The following is a 23,413-nucleotide window of genomic DNA, read 5'->3' as shown; positions in this document are numbered from 1 at the left end:
TGTTGCAGTTTAGATACATATGTTATACTGTATTTTAATAAATCAATATTTGGAATCTGAGGGAGGTTTCTTGGTATTTTGTTATTAATTCTGAGTTTGACCAAGGGAGCTCTGCAAATTGTATGCGTGGTAGAGACAGAACAGAACAGAAAGTGGTGGTTGCCAGGAATTAGAGGGAAGGGGAATGGGGAATTGGTGTTTAATGGGTGCACAAGTGCTAGTTTGCAAGATAGAAAAAAGTTCTGGAGATGGATGGTGATGATGGTTGCATAACAATGAGAATGAGCTTAATCCCCCAAACTGTACCCTTAAAAATGGTACATAGTTTGTAATTCTACCACATATTTTTCAAAAAAGGAAATATGACAGGGGCACCTGGGTGGTTCAGTGTTTGAGCGTCTGCTTTTGCCTCTGGCTGTGATCCTGGGGTCCTGGAGTCCTGGGATCAAGTCCCATATCAGGCTCCCCGCAGGGAGCCTGCTTCTCCCTCTGCTTGTGTCTCTGCCTCTCTCTGTGTCTCTCATGAATAAATAAATAAAATAAAAAGAAAATAGAATAAAAAAGAATGATTAAAAAAATGTATAGGTTGGCATCTCTCACCAGGTTCTGGAACGTTTTGCTTTCTGATGGAAACTTTTGTTTTTAACTGTAAACATTTTTATTTTTTTAAATTATGTTACAGCATGAGAGAGTGAATGCTTGTGAGCTGGGAGGAGAGAGAGAGAGAGAGAGGTCTCTGCTAAGCACAGAGAAGATGTGGGGCTCAATCTCAAAACCCATGAGATCATGACCTGAGCTGAGTCCAACACTTAACCCACTGAGCCACCCGGTGCCCTGTTGTAAATGTTTTTCGTGTGTATCACTTGAAATACTGATATTTTTTTTAACACCATCACTATCCCATTGTCAACTGAAAATACATATAAAAAATTCTTCAACATCATTTTTGATTAGAAAAGACAATATATATTCTTAACTTCCTCAAGTTTTTTTAGAGATAGAATCATCTGTGTATTTAGACCACCCCCAGCCTTGACTGTGTCGGTAATCTGATAGGATAGAAATGTGTTCTGGAAGCTTTTGGATATGGTAGGATTTTCCGAAGGGGGAGAGTGTGATGGGATTTGTTCGTTTTTCTTCTTCTTCTTCTTTCTTCTTTCTTCTTCTTTATTCATGAGAGACACACACACAGAGAGAGGCAGAGACATAGGCAGAGAGAGAAGCAGGCTCCATGCAGGAAACCTGATGTGGGACTCCATCCCGGGTCTCTAGGATCAGGCCCTGAGCCGAAGGCAGGCACTCAACTGATGAGCCACCCAGGCGTCCCTGTTCATTTTTCTTTGACACAGTCTAATCAATGTCAAATTAAAAACATATTTTCCTTCTCATTTTGGATTTTCATTACCTTATTCTCTCCTTCTGCCTTCTTGTTCTTTATGTATCTGTTCAAATCCTTCTTGAAGAAGAACTCCAAGGGCACGTGGGTGGCTCAGTTGGTTGAACATCGGATTCTTGATTTTGGCTCAGGTCATGATTTCAAGGTTGTGATACTGAGCCCCATAGTGGGTTGTGTGCCCAGCATGGAGCCCGTTTAAAACTCACACACTCTCTCTCTCTCTCTCTCTCTCTCTCTCTCTCATTCTGCCCCCCCCCAAAATTGAAAGAAAAAAACAACTTCAATTGATCTGTGGCTTGGAAGATATCCAAGCTAAAATGTGCGCTGTATAAGAATCTGACATTTTACTCGGTATTTATCTGATTAGTAGGACTTGATAAGCTCAGGCTATGAATGCCTCTGTCTCGATATGCTTTTTCCTCTGAAAACTCTAATGATAGTTGTGAAGATCACCAACCGGTATGGTTTTGTGTGAAGGATGGGTCAATACATCTAGATAGTGCATAAGACTGCTGAGCATCATGCTTATTAATTTGTGACCTTACACAGATGTCATTCAACCGGAGAAGGTAAAGCTTCTAGGAGTACAGGTTTAAGTAGAAAAATCAGAGTGTTTGCAAAGACGGTAAGCAAAGAAGAAAGCCAGAGTCCGTCACCAAACTGTCTGCCGACACCTCCTTTCTTGCCCTCATGATGAAGTGACAAATTCCATAGAAGCAGCCCAGGAATATTGCCACCTGGTAGGATTATTCATGTATATTTATGTGATTTTATTTGGTAATTAATTCAAGAATTTAAAATGTTCATTTCTGGTTTCTTTCTTTCTTTTTTTTTGGATCAGTACACATCTGCTGGTCTGTAATTAGTCTTAGAATTTGGTTGGTGAGGGGCTTCCATGTAGCCTCTCTCGGTACCCACCTGCCCCCCCAGTGTTGGGCTGCCCTAGATGTGGCCAGAGAGACTGGAGCTTTGTGTCATCGAGGCCTGTTGGCTTCTGGCAGTTCAGCCAGCCCTCTTCAGCAAGTTTCACAGTGTTTGATTATAAAAATGGCAGCATTTAAAATTCCAATAACAAGATGGTTTCTTGGAAACTTGATCTCTTACGCACTTCAGAGGGGAAAGAGTTGTTGGTGTGAGTCATGTGGAGCTTGGCTTAAGCTTCAGGCCAAAGATTTTGGTTGGATGGAGAGGGGGGAGGAGTCTGGGAAATAGTCCGGGGGGCCATAGAAATGGGGTGTTTAATAATCCCTAGAAGAGGGGTGTGTATGTTGGGAGGAGCTGTGCGACCTGGGGCCAGTTGCCTTTGAACTTCAGTTTGAATGTTCATAAAACGGGAATTGGAATAATCCTTCAGGCTCTTTCCTACTTTTAGCCCTCTGGGCTACACTAGTAAACTCCTGTTTGTCCTAATGAGAAGTCCTTAGAATGACCAGTCTTTATATTGGGGAAATGTAATTAAAAAACAACAAAAAAAAAAACAGCACTCAGCTTCTTTAACACAATTTCCACTTCATGATTCTCTTACATTCTGAGTGCCTGTCTGCTGTAGGGAGGGAGCACTCTACTTTTAATTGTTGGTCTCTTCGGCCTCTGAGGATTTTTGTGCTTCTAAGTTTAGTTGACTGAATAGATTATTTGTGACTTTGGACACTGGCTGACCCCAGTGGTTCTGGACACCACGGGAAGGTATAATACATTCTTACTTTTGTGTCTTTGGTCACTCATTGCTCACCTGGTGTCTGAAATGTATAAAGCTGGTCTTCTTTTTTAAGATACTGTTAATCATGTTGGAAGTCCCCTAGTACTGGTTGACCGGTGAGACATTGCTTCATTTAAAATGTTTCTTTGCTCTCTTTCAGCTTCTTCCATTAAAAAACACAAGACCCAGGCATTATAGCCACCTGCATCTTTATGGGTTCAGCCACTGCAAGTATTTCCTGCATCCCAGATAAACCATGCAAACATTGGAAAGGTCAAAGTTATGGTACCCAGAGGTCTGGGCCTCAGCCCAGCTCAATTCTGGACCCGTGAAAGCAAAACAATGCCAGTAAACTTCAAACTCACCTACAAGTGCTTGTCTTACTAACACTGTCTGGATGCCTTCCTTCTCCACCTGCCTTTTTAGAATTATTTTCAGAATCCCCCTGCTTTAGCTAGAGTTGGTTTTTCATGTTCTCCCCAGGCAGGGGGTTCTAACACGGAACTATGTTCCTGTTTCAATCCCCCTGTTCTGCCAAGAAGCTGACCAGTGTTTGGAAGTGACTTCTCATCTGCCGCTTGCCAGATTTATCCGGCCAAGAGGAGTGTTAAATGAGGCCACAGACAGGATGCAAAGGGCCAGGCACCATCCCAGAGCCCTGCTGGCTGGAGAGAGTCAAGGCCCGCAATATTAATCAGTTCTACACAGGCTACAGGAGAAGGCTCTGGAGAGATCTGCATGATTGATTGGAGGCTTATGTCTGCATTTAATTCCTGCACTGTTGCGGGGAGGCGGGGGGCATTTTAGGAGGGCTTCTTGGAATTAGGGATGGACAGATGTTGGCAGTTGCTGGGGAGGATGGGATTCTGAGATCCCCACCCTAAGGTATTGTGTTGCTAAGGGGACATGTGCGTCTCATACCTTTGTTTTCTAGGGGAAGCCCCTGGGGAGAGAGGATGCATTGCTTAGGGTCCCACGGGGAGGTGCTAGCCGGGGAGGTGCTAGCCGTCCCCTCGGGTGGCTGCAGTGATGGGAAGTTGCTATGAACTGGTCCATCCTGGGGTAGGGTGCAGTGATGGAATTCCTGCCTTTCAGAAAGAGACCCTAGTGCCTGTCTCTACCTGCCATGGATGCAACCTTTAGTTCCACGCCCTCTTCTTCACCACCTCCCTTCTTTGACCCGGTGGCATTCCTTCCTTGCAGAGTTAAATTAGCTTCCATAAATCTGCATGACTGTGTACTTCCGGCCTGGGGAGCTTTTTTTGTTTTGAATGGGCTGAGGACCATGGAAAATTGTGTGTGGCAAGGGAGTTTAGCTTGTAATAAAGATGCTGTCTTACCGATATATAACATACTTGTGGCGGGGGGAGTGGAAGAAGGAAAAAGCAGCACGTGGTTTGAATTGGTCTGGGTGGATGATTTCAGCAGCCCTCTTTTGTGCTGGTTGTGCTTCCTATAGGTTAGTACCGCATTATTCTTACTTGCCAGCTGTTCGTCTTCCTCCCGGCTCCAGACGTGTAATGCAAGATGCACTTGGCTTATTTTAGGGCCACTTAGGCAGCCGGAGGGCAGCTGATGATTGTGACTTCCCTCTTGTGTTGGGTGAGGTGATCAAGTGTTTTTTCCATTTAAGATCATGGAAAACGAGGCTTGTTGAGAGGACTAGCAAAAAGCTCCAGTTAAAATGAAGAGATTGAATTTGAGTTTTAATGGGAATTGGTCAATCCAGGCATAGCGTTCATGGAATCTGTGCATTTTGTATTCACTGGGGGTAACCTGGTGGCATGGCCAGGATTGAAGTTGTGTGTTAAAATGGCATTGTGATAGCTCTTTGTGTTAGTTGCATGTGAATTTTAATTGGAATATTTTTTCAAGTAAAATTGGGACAGAGGAGAATACAGCCAATAATCTGTAAGACCCAAGTGAAGTTACCATAATCATATGATTACTGTTCATTAGGTTGAGGAGGAGGTAGGTAGTGGGTATTTTTTTTGGAGCAGCAGGTATTATTCATGGTATAGTATAGGTTGTGACATTCCTAACAAGAGGTGTTCCAGGTGTCGCAGACAGTGTAACCATGTGACTTCCCTAATACAGAGCCATCTTCAACATTATTCTTGTTTACAGTGTTCACATCTAGAGAGAATTTCTGTCTGTCTCTCAGGAGGATAAATATAAGGGTAGTTATTACTGAATTGATCTTCAGGAGTAGAATTGGAAACAACTTAAATAACCATAAACGAGTTGGATATATAGAGAATGGTGTATTTAAACCAGCAGTGTGCCAGAATTTAAGGAGTAAACTGTGGTTATATAAATCAACATAGATCTCAAGAACATAATTTTTGAATGATGAGAATGGTTGAATTCATATTTAAAAAATCATACCTACAAAGAGCTCTCTGTATTTCTGTAGGGGTGTGTGCATGTGTGGATATAAAACATATTGGAAAAACACACAAATAGGAAGATAGAATGGGAATAGTTTTACTTATGAGGTTTTTATTTCTACTTATTAAAAAACAAACAAACCCTGAACCAAATGTGACAAAGTGTTGTCATTTCTGAGTGGTGGATATACTCTTACCTTTCTTTGTACTTGACTCTGTTTTAAAAGCTATTCTCAGTTTTCAAAAAATCTATGCCCATTCAAAAGTCATAAAATATTGAGCAATATAGAGAAAAAAATCTTATGATCTCCTATAAAAGTACGTAACCTTGTGCGTTTTTGACTAGTGACTGCTCTTTGAAAGGATTTCTTCTAAGGAATGGCTCAGTCTATGTGCAAAAATCAAGCTGCCTGGACTAGGCGGCCGCATGGGATTGAGTGAATCATGGCACATCCATCATCTAAAACATCCTGAAGCATTATGTGATATTTATTTTCTTAGAATTGATCTCATGTTTATGAATCTGAACCTTTTATACTGTGACATTCCTCTAGTGGTTGTCCTTTACCCATCATTTCTTTTTAGGTCTTTTCCCTAACTTCACTGGTTATCTCTACCTAGTTTGGAAATAAAGTGACTTTTGTTATAAGCATTGGCATATCCTTGATTCTAATTTAGTCATTGATTCACTAGTGACCTTGGGGAAAATACTTGAGTAAGGTACCATTCATGGAGCCCTAAGCCCTGGATGGGGAGGGCCAGTGGAGTATAAGGCAGGCATTAGCCCAATTCCCACAGAGGCCTTGGTCTGCCTGCCTCTGTTCTGGTTTCCTAATCAATGAAATGAAACTATAAATACCTGCCTCATTTCCCACAGGTGACTTAGGGACCATCCATCTTTCCCTCAAGTTTTCGCTCCAGTAAAAGTAGTCCATCTCTGGTTCCCCGAACACATTACTCAGTGTGCTAAGGTAGCACCTTTGTATATACCGTGTTCTCCTTCTGGAATGCTTTTTTCATGCTCTCCCCCTCTTCCCTACCCCCACCTGGAAAGCTGTTCCCCCTCAAAACCTTGCTGGGACATCATCTCATTTGGGAAGTCGTGCCATCTCTTGATCTAAGATGTGATTTGTTATTGAACCTCACCTTAAGGGACAGGTGACCCTTGACCAGCATTCGAGGAACTGTGGATTAACTCATTTGTGTTGCATTTGTTTTTGTTTTTTAGATAAAGATGGTATGTATCGTAAATGTATCTTATGATTTTCTTAACATTTTCTTCAGCTGAATTGAAGACACTTGGAAAAGTGTGCAGGGGGCTAAGCATAGGAAATGTAGTATCATTGAACGTATCTGAATGTGTGGTGTTTTGAATCCCTGGGTACATCCAGGTGGTGTTGGACAATAGAATTCAGTCTTTCCATATTAGTGGTGTTGGTTAAAACATGGCACACACATTCCTCCTGGTGAATATATATTCCTATTGAGCTGTTCAGGTACGTAAAGTTAGGGGATTTTAATCGTGCTTCTCTGGGCTACACCCAGCTCCTACTGCTGCATTGTAAAAGTGATTATTTCCACCGTATTTTCAACAACAAATGTATACTGGGCTTCTGTTCTGCTTGAGGCTCTGGATCCTGTGGGGGGGTGGGAATGCCACCTCAGAAGTCAGTCTTATGGCAGAGGTAGATGATGTCAGTAAGTCTCTGTGTGAAGCTGAACATCAAATGGTGCACTGCGACTAGTTGATTTTCTCTGTGACAGCTTATAAAGTTCTCTGCCCTGCCAGAATAATCCCTTGATTCCCAGGAGTGATGTCGATCATTCTGTGTGACAGGAAAAATAAACTAAAAACAACTAAATGACTTTTAAGTGCTTTTTTCCATTTTTCCTAGCATGACTGGCTAATGGGGAAAAATTGGTGTCAAAGGCATGAAATTAATAGATGCCATTTGTGCCAACTCATTCCTTTATAGATAAGGAGCGAGAGACCTAGTGAGAATGAGTTACCAGGAGGTTGCTACTTAAAATCGTTTTCCAGCTCACGTTAGCAGTGGTTTTCACATTATTTGATTTTCTGTTTAATCTATCTGAAAGAGAGAGGGAGGGGGGCGAAGCATCAATTTTGGTGTCAAAGATCTGGGCTCCAGTCCCAGTCCAACCACTTACTAGCTGTGTGGTTTTGGGCAAGTTTGTTCTCTGGGCCGCATTGTCCTTCTCTGCAAAATGGGAATAAAAATACCAACTTTGTCCTTTGAAGGAAATGTAGATAAGGCACCAGGGCCCAGCACACTGTCCACATCAAATTAATCACAGTTCCTATTCCTGAAGCTTGGTCATTAACAGAGCTTACTCATTTGCTTGGTTGGTGGCAAAGGGAGGGTTTTAGGTTTGTCATGAGTCACTCTTTGGAACCGCTACCTTTGGAAAATTTTCTGTAAGTCCCAGATTTCAAACCAGTTTCCAGAACTTCCAGATATTACATGTAGATTAATGAATAAAAACCACCCCAAGATGCTCTTCGAGTATTAATAAAACCCATCATTGAAAACTATAAAAGGATGGAGTTAAAGGCATGGAAAAGAGGGCTATTATTTTATGTAGGCATTCAACAAATTAACATCATAGGAAGAAAAAATGTTTTTGTGTAAACGAATTTTAGCCACAGACCAATTTTGCAACAAGAGCCACTATTTTTTCTTAACGAACCCCACACGTTCTGACCTGATCCTTTGGTTTTGTGGCATCACAGGACCAGCCGGCTGCAGTTGTCCTTGGGATTTGTCTTTCTGGGTCACAGTCACTGCTTTGAGAAAAACTTGGCATCTCTATCTCCATCTGGTTATTGGTGTGGACATGGGAAGTGTGGGGTTTGGAAATGCAGGCCATGTTTCCTTTGATGGTGACGTAAATGCTTTCAGAGCCTAGGCTCGTGGCCCCCAGACTTTTTGGGTCACATCTGTACTTGGCTTTCCCCCTGGGCCTTCTGCTTTGGCCAGCCCCTTCTGCATGCCAAGACATTTGGATGTGCATCATCCTAAAGGGCCTTGTGGATGGCTGCTGAGACAATGTGTGGGTCCCCTACTCAAATCCAGTTTTCCTCTGCAGGGGAGGATTCCAGTTCAGTAGACTCACAGCCCAGAGGGACGGGCTGCTCTGTTCACAAACCCTCAGATGAGGCCTGCAGAAATATGACAGGAATCCAAGCAATGTCTGTGCCTTCACACAGAGGACTGCAGGACTCTCTGCTTCACTGTGGCCTGGGATGGAAACTGCTATCTAGTGATTTCTGATGTCAGGTTTCTAGTCATGTTGGGTTGACAAGCAGTAGTACATTTCACATCCTATTTCTGAGTAACACCAGGAGATTATATCAGCTCATAGTCCTACCAGCCAGGAATGGTCTTTTTTTTTTTTTTTTTTGACTTAACAGTTTTTAATTAGAGCAAAATATATATACCGTAAAATGTACTATGTTAACCATTTTTAAGCATATAGCTCAGCAGTGTTAATTATATTCATATTGTGGGCAACCAGTTGCCAGAACTTTTTCATCTTATAAAACAAATTATATTTCATTTGCATTTTTAAATGATTGAAAAGTAAGAAGGGTAGTATTTCATGACATGTGAAAATGACATGAAATTTACATTTCAGTGCCATCAATAAAGTTTTATTAGAACACACCCGAGCCCATTGTTGACATGTTGTTCATGGCAGCTTCTCATGCTGCAGCAATAGAGCTGAGTGGTTACAATGAGACCATGTGGATTGTGGACCATAATATAGGTACTGTCTGGCTCTTTACAAGAAATGTTTGCCAACCTCAACGCAAGTCTAGTTGACACAGGTTCTGCTTACCCCTCCTCAGAATTGATTTAAGGGACCCTGTGTATAGCATTATTGTGGATCCATAGTATCTAATAAATTTTGCTAGTTTATTGGCTTTGTTGTAATATTAAAATTATGATAACATATGCTGTCCTTACTTTGAATCAACCCCATAGAAGTGAATGTTCTTCACTTGGAATTATTTTTCTTTTTAAATTAATTAATCTATTGGAGAGAGAGGGGGGTGGGGAAGGGGCAGAGGGAGAGAGAGAGTAAATCTCCAGCTGACTCCCTGCTGAACGAGGAGCCCTGACATGGGTCTCAATCCCGGGACTCTGAGATCATGACCTTAGCCTAAATCAAGAGTCTGATGCTCAACTGATTGAACCACCCAGGCGCCCTCTCACTTGCAGTTCTTAATGATGATCTTTGCAGGTCAATGTATTGAGCTACTTTTTGTTTTTACTCTTTAATTAACTGGTGAACAGGGACGTAGTTACATGGGTAACCCAGATGTAAACAATAAAGTCCTAATGGAGTCTTTCAGTATAAGAGGAAAATAAGCTTGAATTTAAAAGCCACCAGCACTTACTAAGTTCGGATGTTGCGCTGGATTCCAGTTGTTCCTGTCTGTCAAGCCAAGCATTGCCTGGGTCATCTTCACAGCTTCAGCTCCAGCATACATGGAGCAGATACCCATCTCTGCTCTTGGTGGTTGAGGTTCAAAAGGGATTTGTCTCGGAAGTCTAGGAGAGTCAGGACTGGGATTCAAATCAAGAGTCCAAAGGCTCAGATACAGGTGTTCTCCTCCAGAAAGAATTCTACTTTTGTAAAACCATGATGAATGGAGACACATGTGTGTCACTTATATATTCTTGGGGATCACGCTCTTTCCTTCTCTGGAAACTGTTAGCATTGTCTTGATTTGGACAATGTGCATCTTTTCCTCTTGGTTGTCACAGCTCCTTCAGTTACTCTTCTTTCTCTTACCCATTTTTCTCCTGTTTCCAGCTCCTGTGTAATTCAAACAAATCTCATTTCTGTCCTTGCACTTCAAGAGGTGGAGGTTGTTTTAAGCCCTTTTGAGCTTAGATAATTCATGGTCCTTTAGGGGCATTCCTGTCTTCTTCTATCGCAACAGGCTTACACTACCTCAGGTTAGAGACCTGGCTGTCTGTGCACGAGGGCTCTTCCTTTATTTGCTTAAACTATTTGTGTGAATACATAGGAAATCCAATTAGATTTTCCTATAAGAATTAAAAACCTGCAGGGGCTCCTGGGTGGCTCAGTCAGTTGAGTGTCTGCCATCAGCTCAGGTCATGAACTTAGGGTCCTGGGATCAAGCCCATGGTTGGGCTCCCTGCTTGGAGGAGAGTTTGCTTCTCCCACTCCCTCTGTTGCTACCTCTGCTTGTGCTTTTTTTTTCTCTGTCAAATAAATCTAAAAAAAAAAACAAAAAACCAACCACCCTACAGAAACATGACCCTTATATACCCATTCCTTTTATTCAGCAACTAATGTTTGCCTGAATTCCATCTATCCATTTTCCATCATACCTATTTGTTGAACCTTTTATTTATTTTTGAAAAGATTTTACATATTTAGGGGGAGGACAGCAGGGGGGGAGGGGCAGAGAGAAAGAATCTCATGCCAACTCCACACTGAGTGCACAGCCTGATATGGGGCTCGATTCCACAACCATGAGATCATGATCTGAGCTGAAACAGAGTTGGATATTCAACCAACTGAACCACCCAGGCTCCCCTGTTGAACCTTTGACATCTTTCACTCTTCTTTTATTTATTTTTTCACTCTTCTTTTAAAATAAACTTTTAATTGAGGCATATAACATACATGCAAAAAACCTCACAAAAGACAAGTGTACAGCTGACAAGTTTTCACAAAGCTTTAGCTCTTCAATACTCTAGAGTGCATCTCCAAAAAGTAAGAATATTTCTGCAACTAACATACCATGAAATCCAATTTTAATGTTAAATTCTTGGGACAATTCTTGGGACAAATTCCTCCCTCAGAAGCAGGAATCTTGTCCTTCTCATGGGCCAATGTGATGTGTCCAGTGACTGCTTGATTCTTTGCCTTGTTGCTGTTTGTTAAGGGAGTAGTCAGGAGAAAATTTAGCTAACAATTTTTTTTTTTTACCTTGGTTATTTGGAACATAGTGACTAGGTGGAGGGTTTGTTAAGAATCTGGTTTTAGGTAAGAATAAAAACCAGTGGTTATTTAAGACTTTTAACCACCAAGTCCAGCCATACTGCATCTAGTGGAGAAGCTTTGAGAACAGGTGATTTTAATCCTTACTCGTAGGTAAACTTAGAGTTAGTGTTCAATAGTAGATTTCACATTTGACCAGTAGGAAGACGTGTAATAAACCATCATTACCCCTTCCCGATTGGTCAAGGTCTATCACAGTTCTCTGTGGAGACTGAGCTGTTAGTGTATCTTCAATAACACATGACTAATAAATCTGGCAAAATGTGTTTTGTTCTTACTTTTTTTAATTTTTTAATTAAAAAAAATTTTTTTTAATTGGAGTTCAATTTGCCAACATTATAGCATAACATCTAGTGCTCTTATTTTCAAAAGCTCTTGCTAGCTGTCCTAAATTCTTTATGTGGGCAATACTAGGTTGCACATCTGGTTTTAAATGTGTGTGTCCATGGGCTTGGTTGGGTCTTGGTTTTTAAACTATTAGTAATTTATAAAGTCTCAGTATGTTTTTCTTGGAAAAATCCATTTTGTTAAATGTTCACTCCTCTCCTAGATGTTGGGCAGTGTGTGGGATCTTGAGAGTTCCTCTGTGATTAACAGCTGTAGAGATGTGAAACTGATGAGTTCACAGATACCAGCTTCGTAATGGCCTAACTAAGCCTACTGGGGAATCTTAAAATTCAACCGAGTAAATTTGAAGATGTAATTGGCTTTATTTAATCGATTCATGAATCGGGCAGCATCCCATCGAGCACGTAGAGGGATGCTCCAAGGAGTCATGCAAAACAGGTTTTTGCAGGAAGGAGGATGGGTCAAGGCAGTTATTAGCAAAAGAAAAGGATTGTTCTAGGCAAGATCACCTTCCTTTTGTGGGAAGGGCCGGGGATCTAATTGCCTCGGTTAACTCCTCTTTTTTTAGGGGACAGAGAGGGCCCGCGCGTGACAGATTATCTCTTTGGTGTTGACCAGAAAATTTCAAATTGACTGGCTTAAAATTCTATTTCTGGAGAGGTTGAAACTGCAATTAAGACTGGGTTTGCTGCCCTGGGGGCAAGTGTCTCCACCTTGGGCCTATGGGTTTCTTAACAGTAAGGAGAAAATGTGAATATTGTCATGGTTTATAACTGTTATGTAGCCAACTTTCTTATGTGATGAGAGCAGTTTTCTTAGTCTGAGAATTGAGGTGGCTCAGAAGCTGAAACTGAGTGTGCGTGTGTTAATTTTTCTTTTTCTTCCTTTTTTTAAATTTAGTGAATCACTCCTTTGAGACTGTGTGTAGTGATAGTGTGAGGACCCAGCCAATGTACGAATCCAGAAAGCTACTCTCTTCACATAATTATGATCCATAATTTCCCCCAGGGTTTCACTCTGTTGTCCTTTGAATCCAAAAGCATGAAGTAGGAAAAGGCAGATCACGGTTGTTGGAGCTCTCTCTCTGTGAATATTAGTACATACTTGTGTTGGCATCACAGTTTCACAGGTCAGGATGACAGAAGAGTTGAAACCAGCCTTACAAATACTCAAGGAAGTGGAGGACCTACTTCTTTCGTTCATAAATATTTGAGAGTCAGCTGTGGTTTAGGTGCAGGACTGGTTGTTAGGGACACAATGCTTTACAAAATAGGCCTGGCATCTGTACTCATGGAACCGAGTTTGGAAGTATTTTCAGACATTCTCCAAACAGTAACACAAGTGACTAAAGTTTTGCAAATACAGGTAGAGAGCAAGGAGGGAAGCATTTGGTGGCATTTGCCAGAGGCTCCCTTAGTGTTGACAAGCCGATCTCCTGGACACTTGCCTCACTGCTGAGTCTAGCTTGTCTTACACCAATGAATATATATTATTTTAAAAGTACCACAGATACCACTCTTTGCACACCCGTGAAAAGCCCAACAGTTACAGAGAATAGTTGAAGCTAAAAGAGAAGAGGAAATTTTCACTTGGGGGACCAAGTGAAATACAGTCTCCGTTTTTCTTCTCACTTCCTGTCTTGACCTTTGTGTTTGGGAGCTTAAGGGATCTTTGTTTAAGTGCTCAGGGGCCCCATATTAAAGTGTGAAGAGGGGGAAGAAGAGCACTTAGTAGGTTGCACTTTTGCCAGCTGTCTAACTGGGAGGAGCTGCTTGGAGCATCTTGTCCAAGAGTTGGGGTTGGGGTTCAGAGTCCCGGGTGCTGGCCTGGATTAAGGGTGTCTCTGTGGGGCAGTGAGAAGCCACAATTGCTACTTTTGCATTTGAGCTCATATCAGCTCACATTTCAGAGATAATTGGTGATAATTACTGAGCACAGACTGGAGCCATGAGAGCAGAAAGAAGCCAGGGGCTGGGCCGTGAGAAGGTACCAGAAAGAAGTACTTCGAGTTTTACATAGGGCCAGAGGAACCACTGCCACGCTCCTGTGAGCTGTGCAAGGACCAGGACTCCCGGCTTCCTGCCCTCAGTGGTGTCTGGCCCCAGAGGCATTCAAGAAGTTTTGTCTGTTAGCCTTGAATAGAATCGTCAGGTTGTGTGTAGGGAAATAGAAAGTCAGAGACCACACAAACGAAGCTTTGTGAAGTCGGATGGTTTTGACTTCCAGGGGAGGAATTCAAGGTTAAACTGCAGAGGGACCAGTAGAGCGGGGATTTGAACCTCCCTTGTCTCCTGGTAAAGCCCATCTTCTCTCTACTACAAAAGGAAATGCTGTAGCTGGTGAAAGATTTGAGCTGCTTTATAATCAGCCTTTGTTTAAAAAGTGGCAAAACCTAGGGTTTTGCGTGGTCAAGGATTAAAAACAAAAAGAAGAAAAGGAGTTTGCTAAGTGTGGCTGCTAACCTTGACCTCCCCCAGGGAGCCATGCCCTCAGTGTGAACACCATCTCCACTAATATATGCATGGATTTGCTGCATTGTCAGGGATTTTTTTTTTTCCCTCCTCACACTTTATTCAGATGGCATCCTCTGTTAAGCTTGGTTATTTTGTCAGGGTGATCTCTGGAGGGAAAAAATGTGAAAGGCTGAAAAATGTTTTTAAAAAAAGGCACAAGATACCCCCAAGATACTCATTCCCTGGAGCTTTTGGTGTGCACACCAGCATGCTGGCTTTGAAAGATGCAGTGCTGGCTGGTCAGGTTCTCTTTGAAATGGGGAGTTTTATGGGTTCTTAACTGACCTTGGGTTTCCATGTCCTGATCAGCAGAGACTGAGTGAGAGAGCAAGGAGCCAGTCCTTATTCATTCACTACCTATACGAGATGAGCTTGTCTGAAAATCTTTGCTTCGTTTTACATTATATTTTCATAGAATTGCATCTTTTTAAGATTTTGTTTCTCTCTCTCTCCCTTCCACCCTTCTCCCTTGGCCATTTCTTCATAAAATCAGAGGGGCTGGGGGAATCCCTGGGTGGCTCAGCGGTTTAGTGTCTGCTTTCGGCCCAGAACGTGATCCTGGAGTCCCGGGATCGAGTCCCATGTCAGGCTCCCTGCATGGAGCCTGCTTCTCCCTCTGCCTGTGTCTCTGCCTCTCTTTCTCTCTCTCTCTCTCATGAATAAATAAATAAAATCTTTGAAAATAAGAAATCAGAGGGGCCTGGATGATCCCATGGAGAGGATTTCAGTTAAACATGAAAATACTAGCAAAATTATTACTAATCCGCTCCCACATTGGTCTTGACCATCCAGAATCTTATGTGTCAAAAGAAAGGTACTAGTACCATTCACATAAGTAAAAACCTCCTTAAAAATGTTAAGATTGGGACGCCTGGGTGGCTTAGCAGCTGGGTGGCTTAGCTGCTTTCAGCTTACGGCATGATCCCAGGGGCCGGGATGGAGTACTGGATTGGGCTCCTTGTGGGGAGCCTGCCTCTCCCTCTCCCTCTGCCTGTGTCTCTGTCTCTCTCTCTCATATGAATAAATAAATGAAATCTTTAAAAAAAATGTTAGGATTTTGGGGTACCTGGCTGGCTCAGTCAGTAGAGCATCTGACTCCTGATCTCAGGCTCATGAATTCAAGCCCCACATTGGGCATAGAGCTTACTTTAAAACAGAAAAAGTTAGGATTTTAACTGCACATCAAATAAATATGAGCAGTCATTTCTCTTTTGAGGTTTTAACTCAGATCAAATAATAGATACTTGGCTAATTGGTTTCCAAGTAACATGATTTTTTTTTTTTTTTTAAGATTTTATTTGTTCATGAGAGACACAGAGGCAAGGACATAGGCAGAGGGAGAAGCAGGCTTCCTGTAGGGGGCCTGATGCAAGACTCCATCCCAGGACCCTGGGATCATGACCTGAACCAAAGGCAGAAGACACCCAACCACTGAGCCACCCAGGCACTCCGTAACATGATTTTATTATAAAGTAAACTTCAGCCACATGCAACTGTATTCATCTTGCTGTGCTGGGGCTGGGTTGAAGTCACTCGTGATGCACAGCTGCATTCAACTGGCAAATCTCTCTCCAAACTCTTGGGCAGTGAGGGATCAGAAGGGGTGGTTCCTTTTAATTTCCTACATGTGGTTCTCTAGTAAGTTAATGCCTTAACTTTGTCTCTCCTGCCACAGAATTTTATAAACACTAATAAGTGAACTCAGGTTCTTGTCATTCTAAAGTAGACTTAACATACTGGGTTATTCATGCATGAAATAAATGGTGTCTGGGATGTGCTGCCACATAAAATGGATGTGTGTGAGTGTCGTTAGGGATATCAATGAAATAGGACTGGCCACGAGTGATTATCGTGGAGGTTGGCGATAATTTGGTATATTTTAAAAATAATCAACAACAAAAATAATGGCTTTAATTGGTTCCCTCAGGGCAAAAATATAGCAAGTTTCTAGGAAGGAAAAATGCTGGTCTGAGGAGATCAATTTGTAACATTTTTGCATTTGGAAAGGAAATCCCCCTCCTCCCCGCACCCTTCTTGTATCTGCAAAAGATTGAGCTAAACTATCATGATTCATCTAAAATGTGAGTGGTTCATCTAAAATGTGAGTGGTTGCCTTTGGTGGCTGGTCACTTTGGCCTGAGGAGAGAATAAAGCTTTTGCCTGATGACTGGCTAAGGGCTAACCCCCCACCCGCTCTGTCACTTTCTGGGTTGGAGCAGTGTGAGTTGCATAATGTTTAAACATCCTGGAGAAACAGAAAACACTCTTCCAGGCATGCATTTATTAATGCATTTGAAAAGTGTTTTCATGGAGAAGCTGCAAAGGTACCATCTGTATGTAAAATGACAGAGGTGGGGGGACAGGATGGATGTAACGCTCAAAGTCAGCTTCCTTCTTCCAAGGCCTCGAGGCAGATGGAATTGCCCTTTGATGGTGACAGCTCCCTGTAACGTTCTGAGCCGGTACAGGATGGCAGGTCTGGCCAGCGCTGATGGCTCCATGCCTGTCACCAGTGTCGTTAAGCATAATTGGAGGCCAGATCTCTGTGTTCAGCCTTTCCTTTATTAATGTAGTTGATGGAATGAGCACCCAAAATGCCAAGGACGAGATCAGTTTCTAGATTATTGGATGTTTCAGAGTCTCTGAAAAAGACATTTGGAAGCATCAGAGCCTGCAGATTTTGCCTGCGGTGTCCAGGATTTATAAGCAGCGTTGTAGAACAAGACTTCCTCCTTGGACACTGTGTTCCCCTCTGCCTGTTTTATAGAGCTGTTGATTCACCTACTAGAGCATCATAGTGAGTGAGGAAAAGCAGGCGATGGGATGAGATGGCAGCCTTGATTACGAAAGCTATGTGAAGATACTGTACCAGTAAACCAAACACAACACCTAAACACATTTATAAATGATCATGTTAGGGTCTAAGGAGCAGAGCTAACGTTTCTTCTTGTTGCACATTGCCTTTAATGTTATTATGTTGTTTTTACGGTTGGATTTTGGTTTACAGAAGAACTAAAATAAATCAGTTCCAGGACTCAGAATCCCAAGACAGAATTTTCCAATCAGAGCGTGGTGGCTTAAGGAATGGTTGGACTCCATGATGTAACTGGACGGGATTTAGCGAACCCCCATTCCTTTCCCGAGACCTGAGTGAGGACACCCCTCACATCCTGTGTGAGGGGGAGGAATGGGTTCCCGCAACTGCCCCACCGCTGGCATGGGTGCATTTCCAGCTTGCAGGATGGGGTGGGGAGAAGGAGACGTGGGAAGAAGGGGGCAGCCCCCAATTGCTGTTTACATGAAGGTTATTTTGCTATTTGGTTCTTAGTTTTAGGGTTTTCTGATAATTTGTTTTGCTGGCAAAAACTCCTTGATATAGAAGAGGCTCAACATTATAAGTATTTATTGTGTTCAAATTGATTTGTCAGGTCAGGATATAGTTTCAGACTGTATCTGAGCTTTTGGATTTCCTCTAGAAAGAAACATTTAAATTCACTCATCAGGGGTTCCTCTGTGGCCTAGTTGGTTGAGCTTCTGACTCTTGGTTTTAGCTTAGGTCATGACCTCAGGGGCCTGGGATCGAGATCCATGTAGGGCTCATGCCCAGCATGGAGTCTGCTTCAGATCCTCTCTCCCTCTGCCCCTCCCCTCCCTGCATTTATGCTTTCTCTCTCTCTCTCTCTGAAATCTAAAAAAAAAAATTAAACTCATTTATAGAAAGATTATCCATAACCACATAAATTGCTCCCATTTGTTCAAGCAATTTTTGAGTGCTGATTCCTGGGCTTATACTGTGGGGCGGGGGTGGGTACTGGCAGTTAAGGGAAGACCTGCTGTGAGCACCTCCTGGGTTCACCTTTGGGATGAAACTTGAGACAGATGTAGTGGATTTAGTCTGATCTCCTGGGGCTTATATTTTGGGTACATGACTGCTATTTGAATTTCCCAAGAAATAAGGCATCGGTTTCATTTAGTGCGAAGGTTCTCAATTGTGGCTGCCTTCTAGAATCACTTAGGAATCTTATGAAACACACATGCCTGAGTTCTAGTGGAAATTCCAATTTGGTAGGTTGGAGGGGGCCCGGACATTAGTATTTTTCTAAAGAGCCTTCCAAGTGATTCCAGCCTACAGTCAGGGTTAAATCCAGTGCCTTGGTGGATAATAGGATGCTTTAAATTGAGCTTAAGGAAAATATTGTGAATATTAAAAAGGACTGTGTTTTCTCCCTAGAGTCCCCTAAGGACATCTTAATTGTGAGCATAGAGACTATGGAAAAGGTTGGTTTAGGGGTGTCTGGGTGGTTTAGTCAGTTAATCGTCCAACTCTTTGTTTTCAGCTCAAGTTATGGTCTAGTGGTCCTGGGATCGAGCCCTGCATTGTGCTTAGCATAGAGTCTGCTCATGATTCTCTCTCTCTCTCTCTCCCTCTGTTCTTCCCTCTGCTTATGCTATGTCACTCTCTCTCAATTAAAATCGTAAAAAAAAAAAAAAATAGTTGGTCTAATTCATAATAGTTCTTTCCAACTGTCTTCATATTAGTGACTTCATGGGGGCCCTTAAAAAAATATAAGCCCTTGCCCTACTGTCTACCCTCATGCATTTTGATGGGCATGGCCTGGGCCTGGGACTGGTCACTGCTGTGTGTGCACATGTGCAGGTGTGAGCGCTTCCCCAAGGATCCAGAGCTTTATTCCAAAACTGTCCTTACCCTCCCTAGGCTGGTATTTGAACATTGAACTTTCACTTGTTGGCATAACTACTAGTATTTATCAGTAAACTTGTATAGAAGGCCCACAGGATCAGTTCCTAAATGCTACTTTCAGCAGTTCATTGATTATGGTTTTCTGCCCTTGGTTTCCTGGAATATGTCATAAATTTAAAAACATGAAATGTGAAAAATACTGAAGCCTTTTTGACTCCTACTCTGATGAGGCTGCAATGTTTTTCTTACTATTTTCATATTATTTATCCACACTGACAGCATAATAAATAAATACTAAGTTTATATACGTACAATAGAAAAATATTTTAGCAAACCGTGCCAACACTTGAAATTTATCGTTTCAATTATAGTTATTTGAATATTTTATGTATTCAAGAGAATGTCAAAATAGTGTTCTTGTTTTCCACATTGATCCTCTTCCCTGAGCGTTTTACCTTTTTTATTGTTCTTGTTTTTTTAAAAATAAACTCTAGGCTCAACATATGGCTTGAACTCAAGACCCTGTGATCCAGAGTCGCAGGCTCTACTGAGCTCAGCCAGCCAGGTGCCCCTCTTCACTGAGAACTTTAATCTGTGATGGAGTGAATTTCTACCTTTTCGTTAATAAAAAATTTCTTCACCTCTTGCATATGCTACTTGAAGCAAATTCCACACAGTTCTATCTTAAACCTCTGTGATAAAGGAAATGTTTGGTGTCTGTCACTTGTGGTAGCCACTTAGAATGTAGTTCTTGGATCTGAGGAACTGAATATTTTTTTAAGGTCTTATTTATTCATTTGTGAGAGACACACAGAGGCAGAGAATATGTAGGCAGAGGGAGAAGCAGGCTCCCTGTGGGGAGCCCGATGCGGTACTCCATCCCAGGACCCTGGGATCATGACCCAAGCCAAAGGCAAACGCTCAACCACTGAGCCACCCAGGCACCCCAGGAACTGAATTTTTGATCTTACTTCATTTTAATTAAATCGCAAACGGCCAATGTGGTTAGTAGCTACTCAGTAGGCAGAGCAGGTCCGTGAAGCTTCTTCACAGCTTGAGAAGAGATTTGGCTGAGCTGCGAAGCAGGTGACAGATGTCCTGTGTTAGGGGCCTCTCTTCCCATGGGTGACATGAATCCTACCAACCCCTGCATTGGCTATAGCACTCATAGGGGTTTGGGTAGGAATGAATAATCTTAAGAAAGGACACAGTCCAAAGGCTGTGACTCTGGAGGTAGAGCTAGGGTTCTTCTAGAAAATTCTTCATCTTGCCGTGCCCTATACTCAGCCCCCTATCTCATGCCTTACCCCCCATTCCTCAGGTGCCTGCTCTAATGCCTGGAGTGCCTCTCTCAGGTATATTCTGGTCCTCTCCCTTTGCCCTGCCTCCTTTCCTACAGGATAGAACCACTGTCACATTAGTGTCCCCAGTGCCACACCCATCTCTCAGTCATCTTGCCTGAACTTCCTCTTCTGTCTCCTGTCCTACCCCCACTTCTGTTAATTTTAACCTAGACCACTGTCGATGGCTTTGCCGAGAAAACAGGCTCCTCGCTATGTTTCAGGGGCTCTTAGGATCAGTTGTCCCTCCAGCTTCTCCTCTGCTCCCTCCCCCACCCTGGCCCCAGATCTACCACAGTGGGCACCCTAAATGGACTAACCTGCCATTTCCGGGGCCTTGGCGCACACGTGGCATGACCCCTGGATGCGCTCTGCCAAGGCTCACTCCTTGTGTTGCTGAGATGCCTCTTATTGCAGGAAGTCCCCCATCCTTCAAGGGGGTCCGATGGCCTTCCTGCATGCCCCCAGTCCCTCTTGTACTGCTGTGTCTGTGTTCTCCGAGCAAAGCCGAGCAGTCCCCGGCGGGACATGGAGCATGCAGCCTGCACTCGGTGACTGTGTTTGGTGAATGAGCAAGAGAAACAAGTTAATTACCAAGCCTGGACCTCAGGTGCTTTCTGTTTATATATGGTTCCTTAAACCCCAGGTTTGATAAATTAGGGAATTTTTACAGAAAATCGGTCTGGACTTTATTCCTCAAACTTGCTCATTCATTGCTCAATTTCACCAACTCCATATTTTTCTTTTTAGGAGAACACACTATTCCTGCTTGGGTGCTGCTATTGACCCACTCCTCATGGCCCGTTGTACTTTATTCATAGCCCAGAGATGGCTGGGGTCCCGTAAAGAAAAATAAAAATAGAGCTAACGAGTAGATTTCTAAAAGACTCCATGTAAACTGCCCTAAAATTTTTTGATAATTATAATTAATAAAAACAGAAGCAAGAGAACCTTTACATTTCTTGCTAATAGTTGATAATAAATCTTTTGTTTAGACAGGTTTCAGAGGAGCAGCTATTGAGTGGCATCCATGGTCTAGGCATTACTGTTCTCCATGTCATGCACTTGTGTGCCCTCCCACTTGTATTTCTGTGTTGCCCTACACACAATCCACACTCCTTGTCTCCCCACCTTCCTATAAAGAAGCACAAGAAAGTCCCTAAAAGCATCCCCCAGGTGCTTTAAGCACTAGCTAATCTCAGCAGGAAAAACAACATGGTGCTACCTGCAGACAGAAAGTTTGCTATGCAGTCACCATGAAAGATGACAAGATTTTGGTGTTAGAAAACTTACGGCTGAGGCATCGCTAAGTTTATTGATTAGCTATGCAGCTCTGATATTATTGCTAGAATTATCTACTAGAGTAAACTTAATTCTGGCAAATGGTAAATTAACTGGTTAATTTTATATTAATTGAAATTTGGACTTGAGGTGTTATTTGGAGACTCTGCTTCTGGCTTCTTAAGCTTCCCTGTCATGTGGAAAATTTTAACATAGCTAGGGATGCTGGGGAGCGTGGGGTGGGAAGAGAACCTCTGAATGCTTCGCTTGGCAGAAATCCTTTGCCAACAGCTATGTACTTTGCTCTTTGGTTCCTCACTCAGAGCATGATTAACTCAGTTAACCCACACAGGCTTAATTATTGCTCCTAGTACATGGAAAATTGGAAACTATAAACCAGGAGACTGGACAAAGCAGGCTGTGAGAATTGATAGCTGATGTTCTGGCAAGAGGGATGTTCAATAAAAAAACTTTAAAAATTCAGTCCTCTGTTTAAGAACCCAAGGAATTATAAATATACTTAGAAATGGTTTCTATCAAGAGGATTAAAAGAGATTTGATCTTAAAAGGGAAGTTCTAGAAAATTGTTGAGTGCTTTATTCTTTGGCATTGCTGTAAATATAAGATGTCATTGTACCTACTATCTTAGGATATGCATTTCACTAAAATAATTATGGTGATAAGTACACCCGAGGTATTATGCATATTTCTCTGTAATGAGGAACTTTGTGTGCACTTGAGAGAATTTCTCTTTCAGTACTTTAAAAGGATCATTTTTGGCTTGATTAAACAGGATAATTCTACATAAATGCTGTAATCTGTGTATGTGCTTTGGTGGGGGAAAAAGTGGCTTTCCTGTAATTTTACTTAGTTTGAAATTTTGATAAGGAAAATGAGGACATCTTTTTAATGAGAAAACCAGAGAGAAGTTTGAGAGGAATCCATCAATGCAAAATGAATATCAAGAAAGTCTAAAAGTAGATGGGGTTTTGACCTATCCTCAAGCTCTTCAGAACAGGATACAGTAAGCATTCCTTCTGGAAAATGTCACACCTGGTAGTGCCTAAGGAACCAACAGAGTGTACTGTGGTGGTAGTGGAATCACCCAGAAGACCTTGTAGCGAGGTAAGATGGTAGAGAACTAGGCCACCAACCTGGGCAGAGTCCAAGTCATTTGGCATGAGAGTAACCAAGTCTGAGATTGGTCATGGGACTAAAGTTTTTTTTGGTGTTTTTTTTTTTTTTTAATCTTAAAAAAAAAAAAGGGTTTGAAAAACATTCTGGTCTCATCAGCTATTTTTCTAGGTATTCTTTCTTTGGGAAAATAAAAACTAAAGATTTGTGTTTTTAGATAATTGCTATAACCTTTAACTGAAAACTTGCTCAGTGTGGTTTTTCTGTCTATCTCTGAAGATGAAGATTGATGAGTTAGCGACAAACTACCTCACACATGCATTTTTGCTGACTACAGCTGAGGCTGTTCACTCTCCTTAATAATCCTAAAAACAAATCCTAACATTTTCAAGGTTAGCATTTTGTATTTGGATCAGCAGCTGACAAAAGTTAGGTTGTGTCCTTTTTTTTTTTTTTTTAAGATGTTATTTATTGATGAAAGACACAGAGGCAGAAACACAGGCAGAGGGAGAAGCAGGCTCCCTGCAGGGAGCCCGATGTGGGACCC

The 23,413-nt window shown here is 42.2% G+C and overlaps 1 protein-coding gene and 1 long non-coding RNA gene across 2 annotated transcripts in view; one reads left to right on the top strand and one right to left on the bottom strand.

Moving 5' to 3' along the window:
• The window catches only part of FARP1 (FERM, ARH/RhoGEF and pleckstrin domain protein 1), a 282,324-nt gene that overhangs the window by 101,250 nt on the left and 157,661 nt on the right, over positions 1–23,413 (top strand).
• LOC121477011 lies at positions 16,671–22,744 on the bottom strand. Its single transcript, XR_005984070.1, has 2 exons — positions 20,772–22,744; positions 16,671–17,051 (listed from the first exon to the last, which is right to left on the bottom strand). It is a non-coding gene; the product is annotated as an uncharacterized LOC121477011 (long non-coding RNA).

Source organism: Vulpes lagopus, chromosome 16 (genome assembly GCF_018345385.1).
Source record: "Vulpes lagopus strain Blue_001 chromosome 16, ASM1834538v1, whole genome shotgun sequence".
NCBI classification, from domain to species: Eukaryota; Metazoa; Chordata; class Mammalia; order Carnivora; family Canidae; genus Vulpes; species Vulpes lagopus.
The sequence above is the reverse complement of the archived record's forward strand: the minus strand, read 5'-3'. Positions and strand labels throughout refer to the sequence as shown.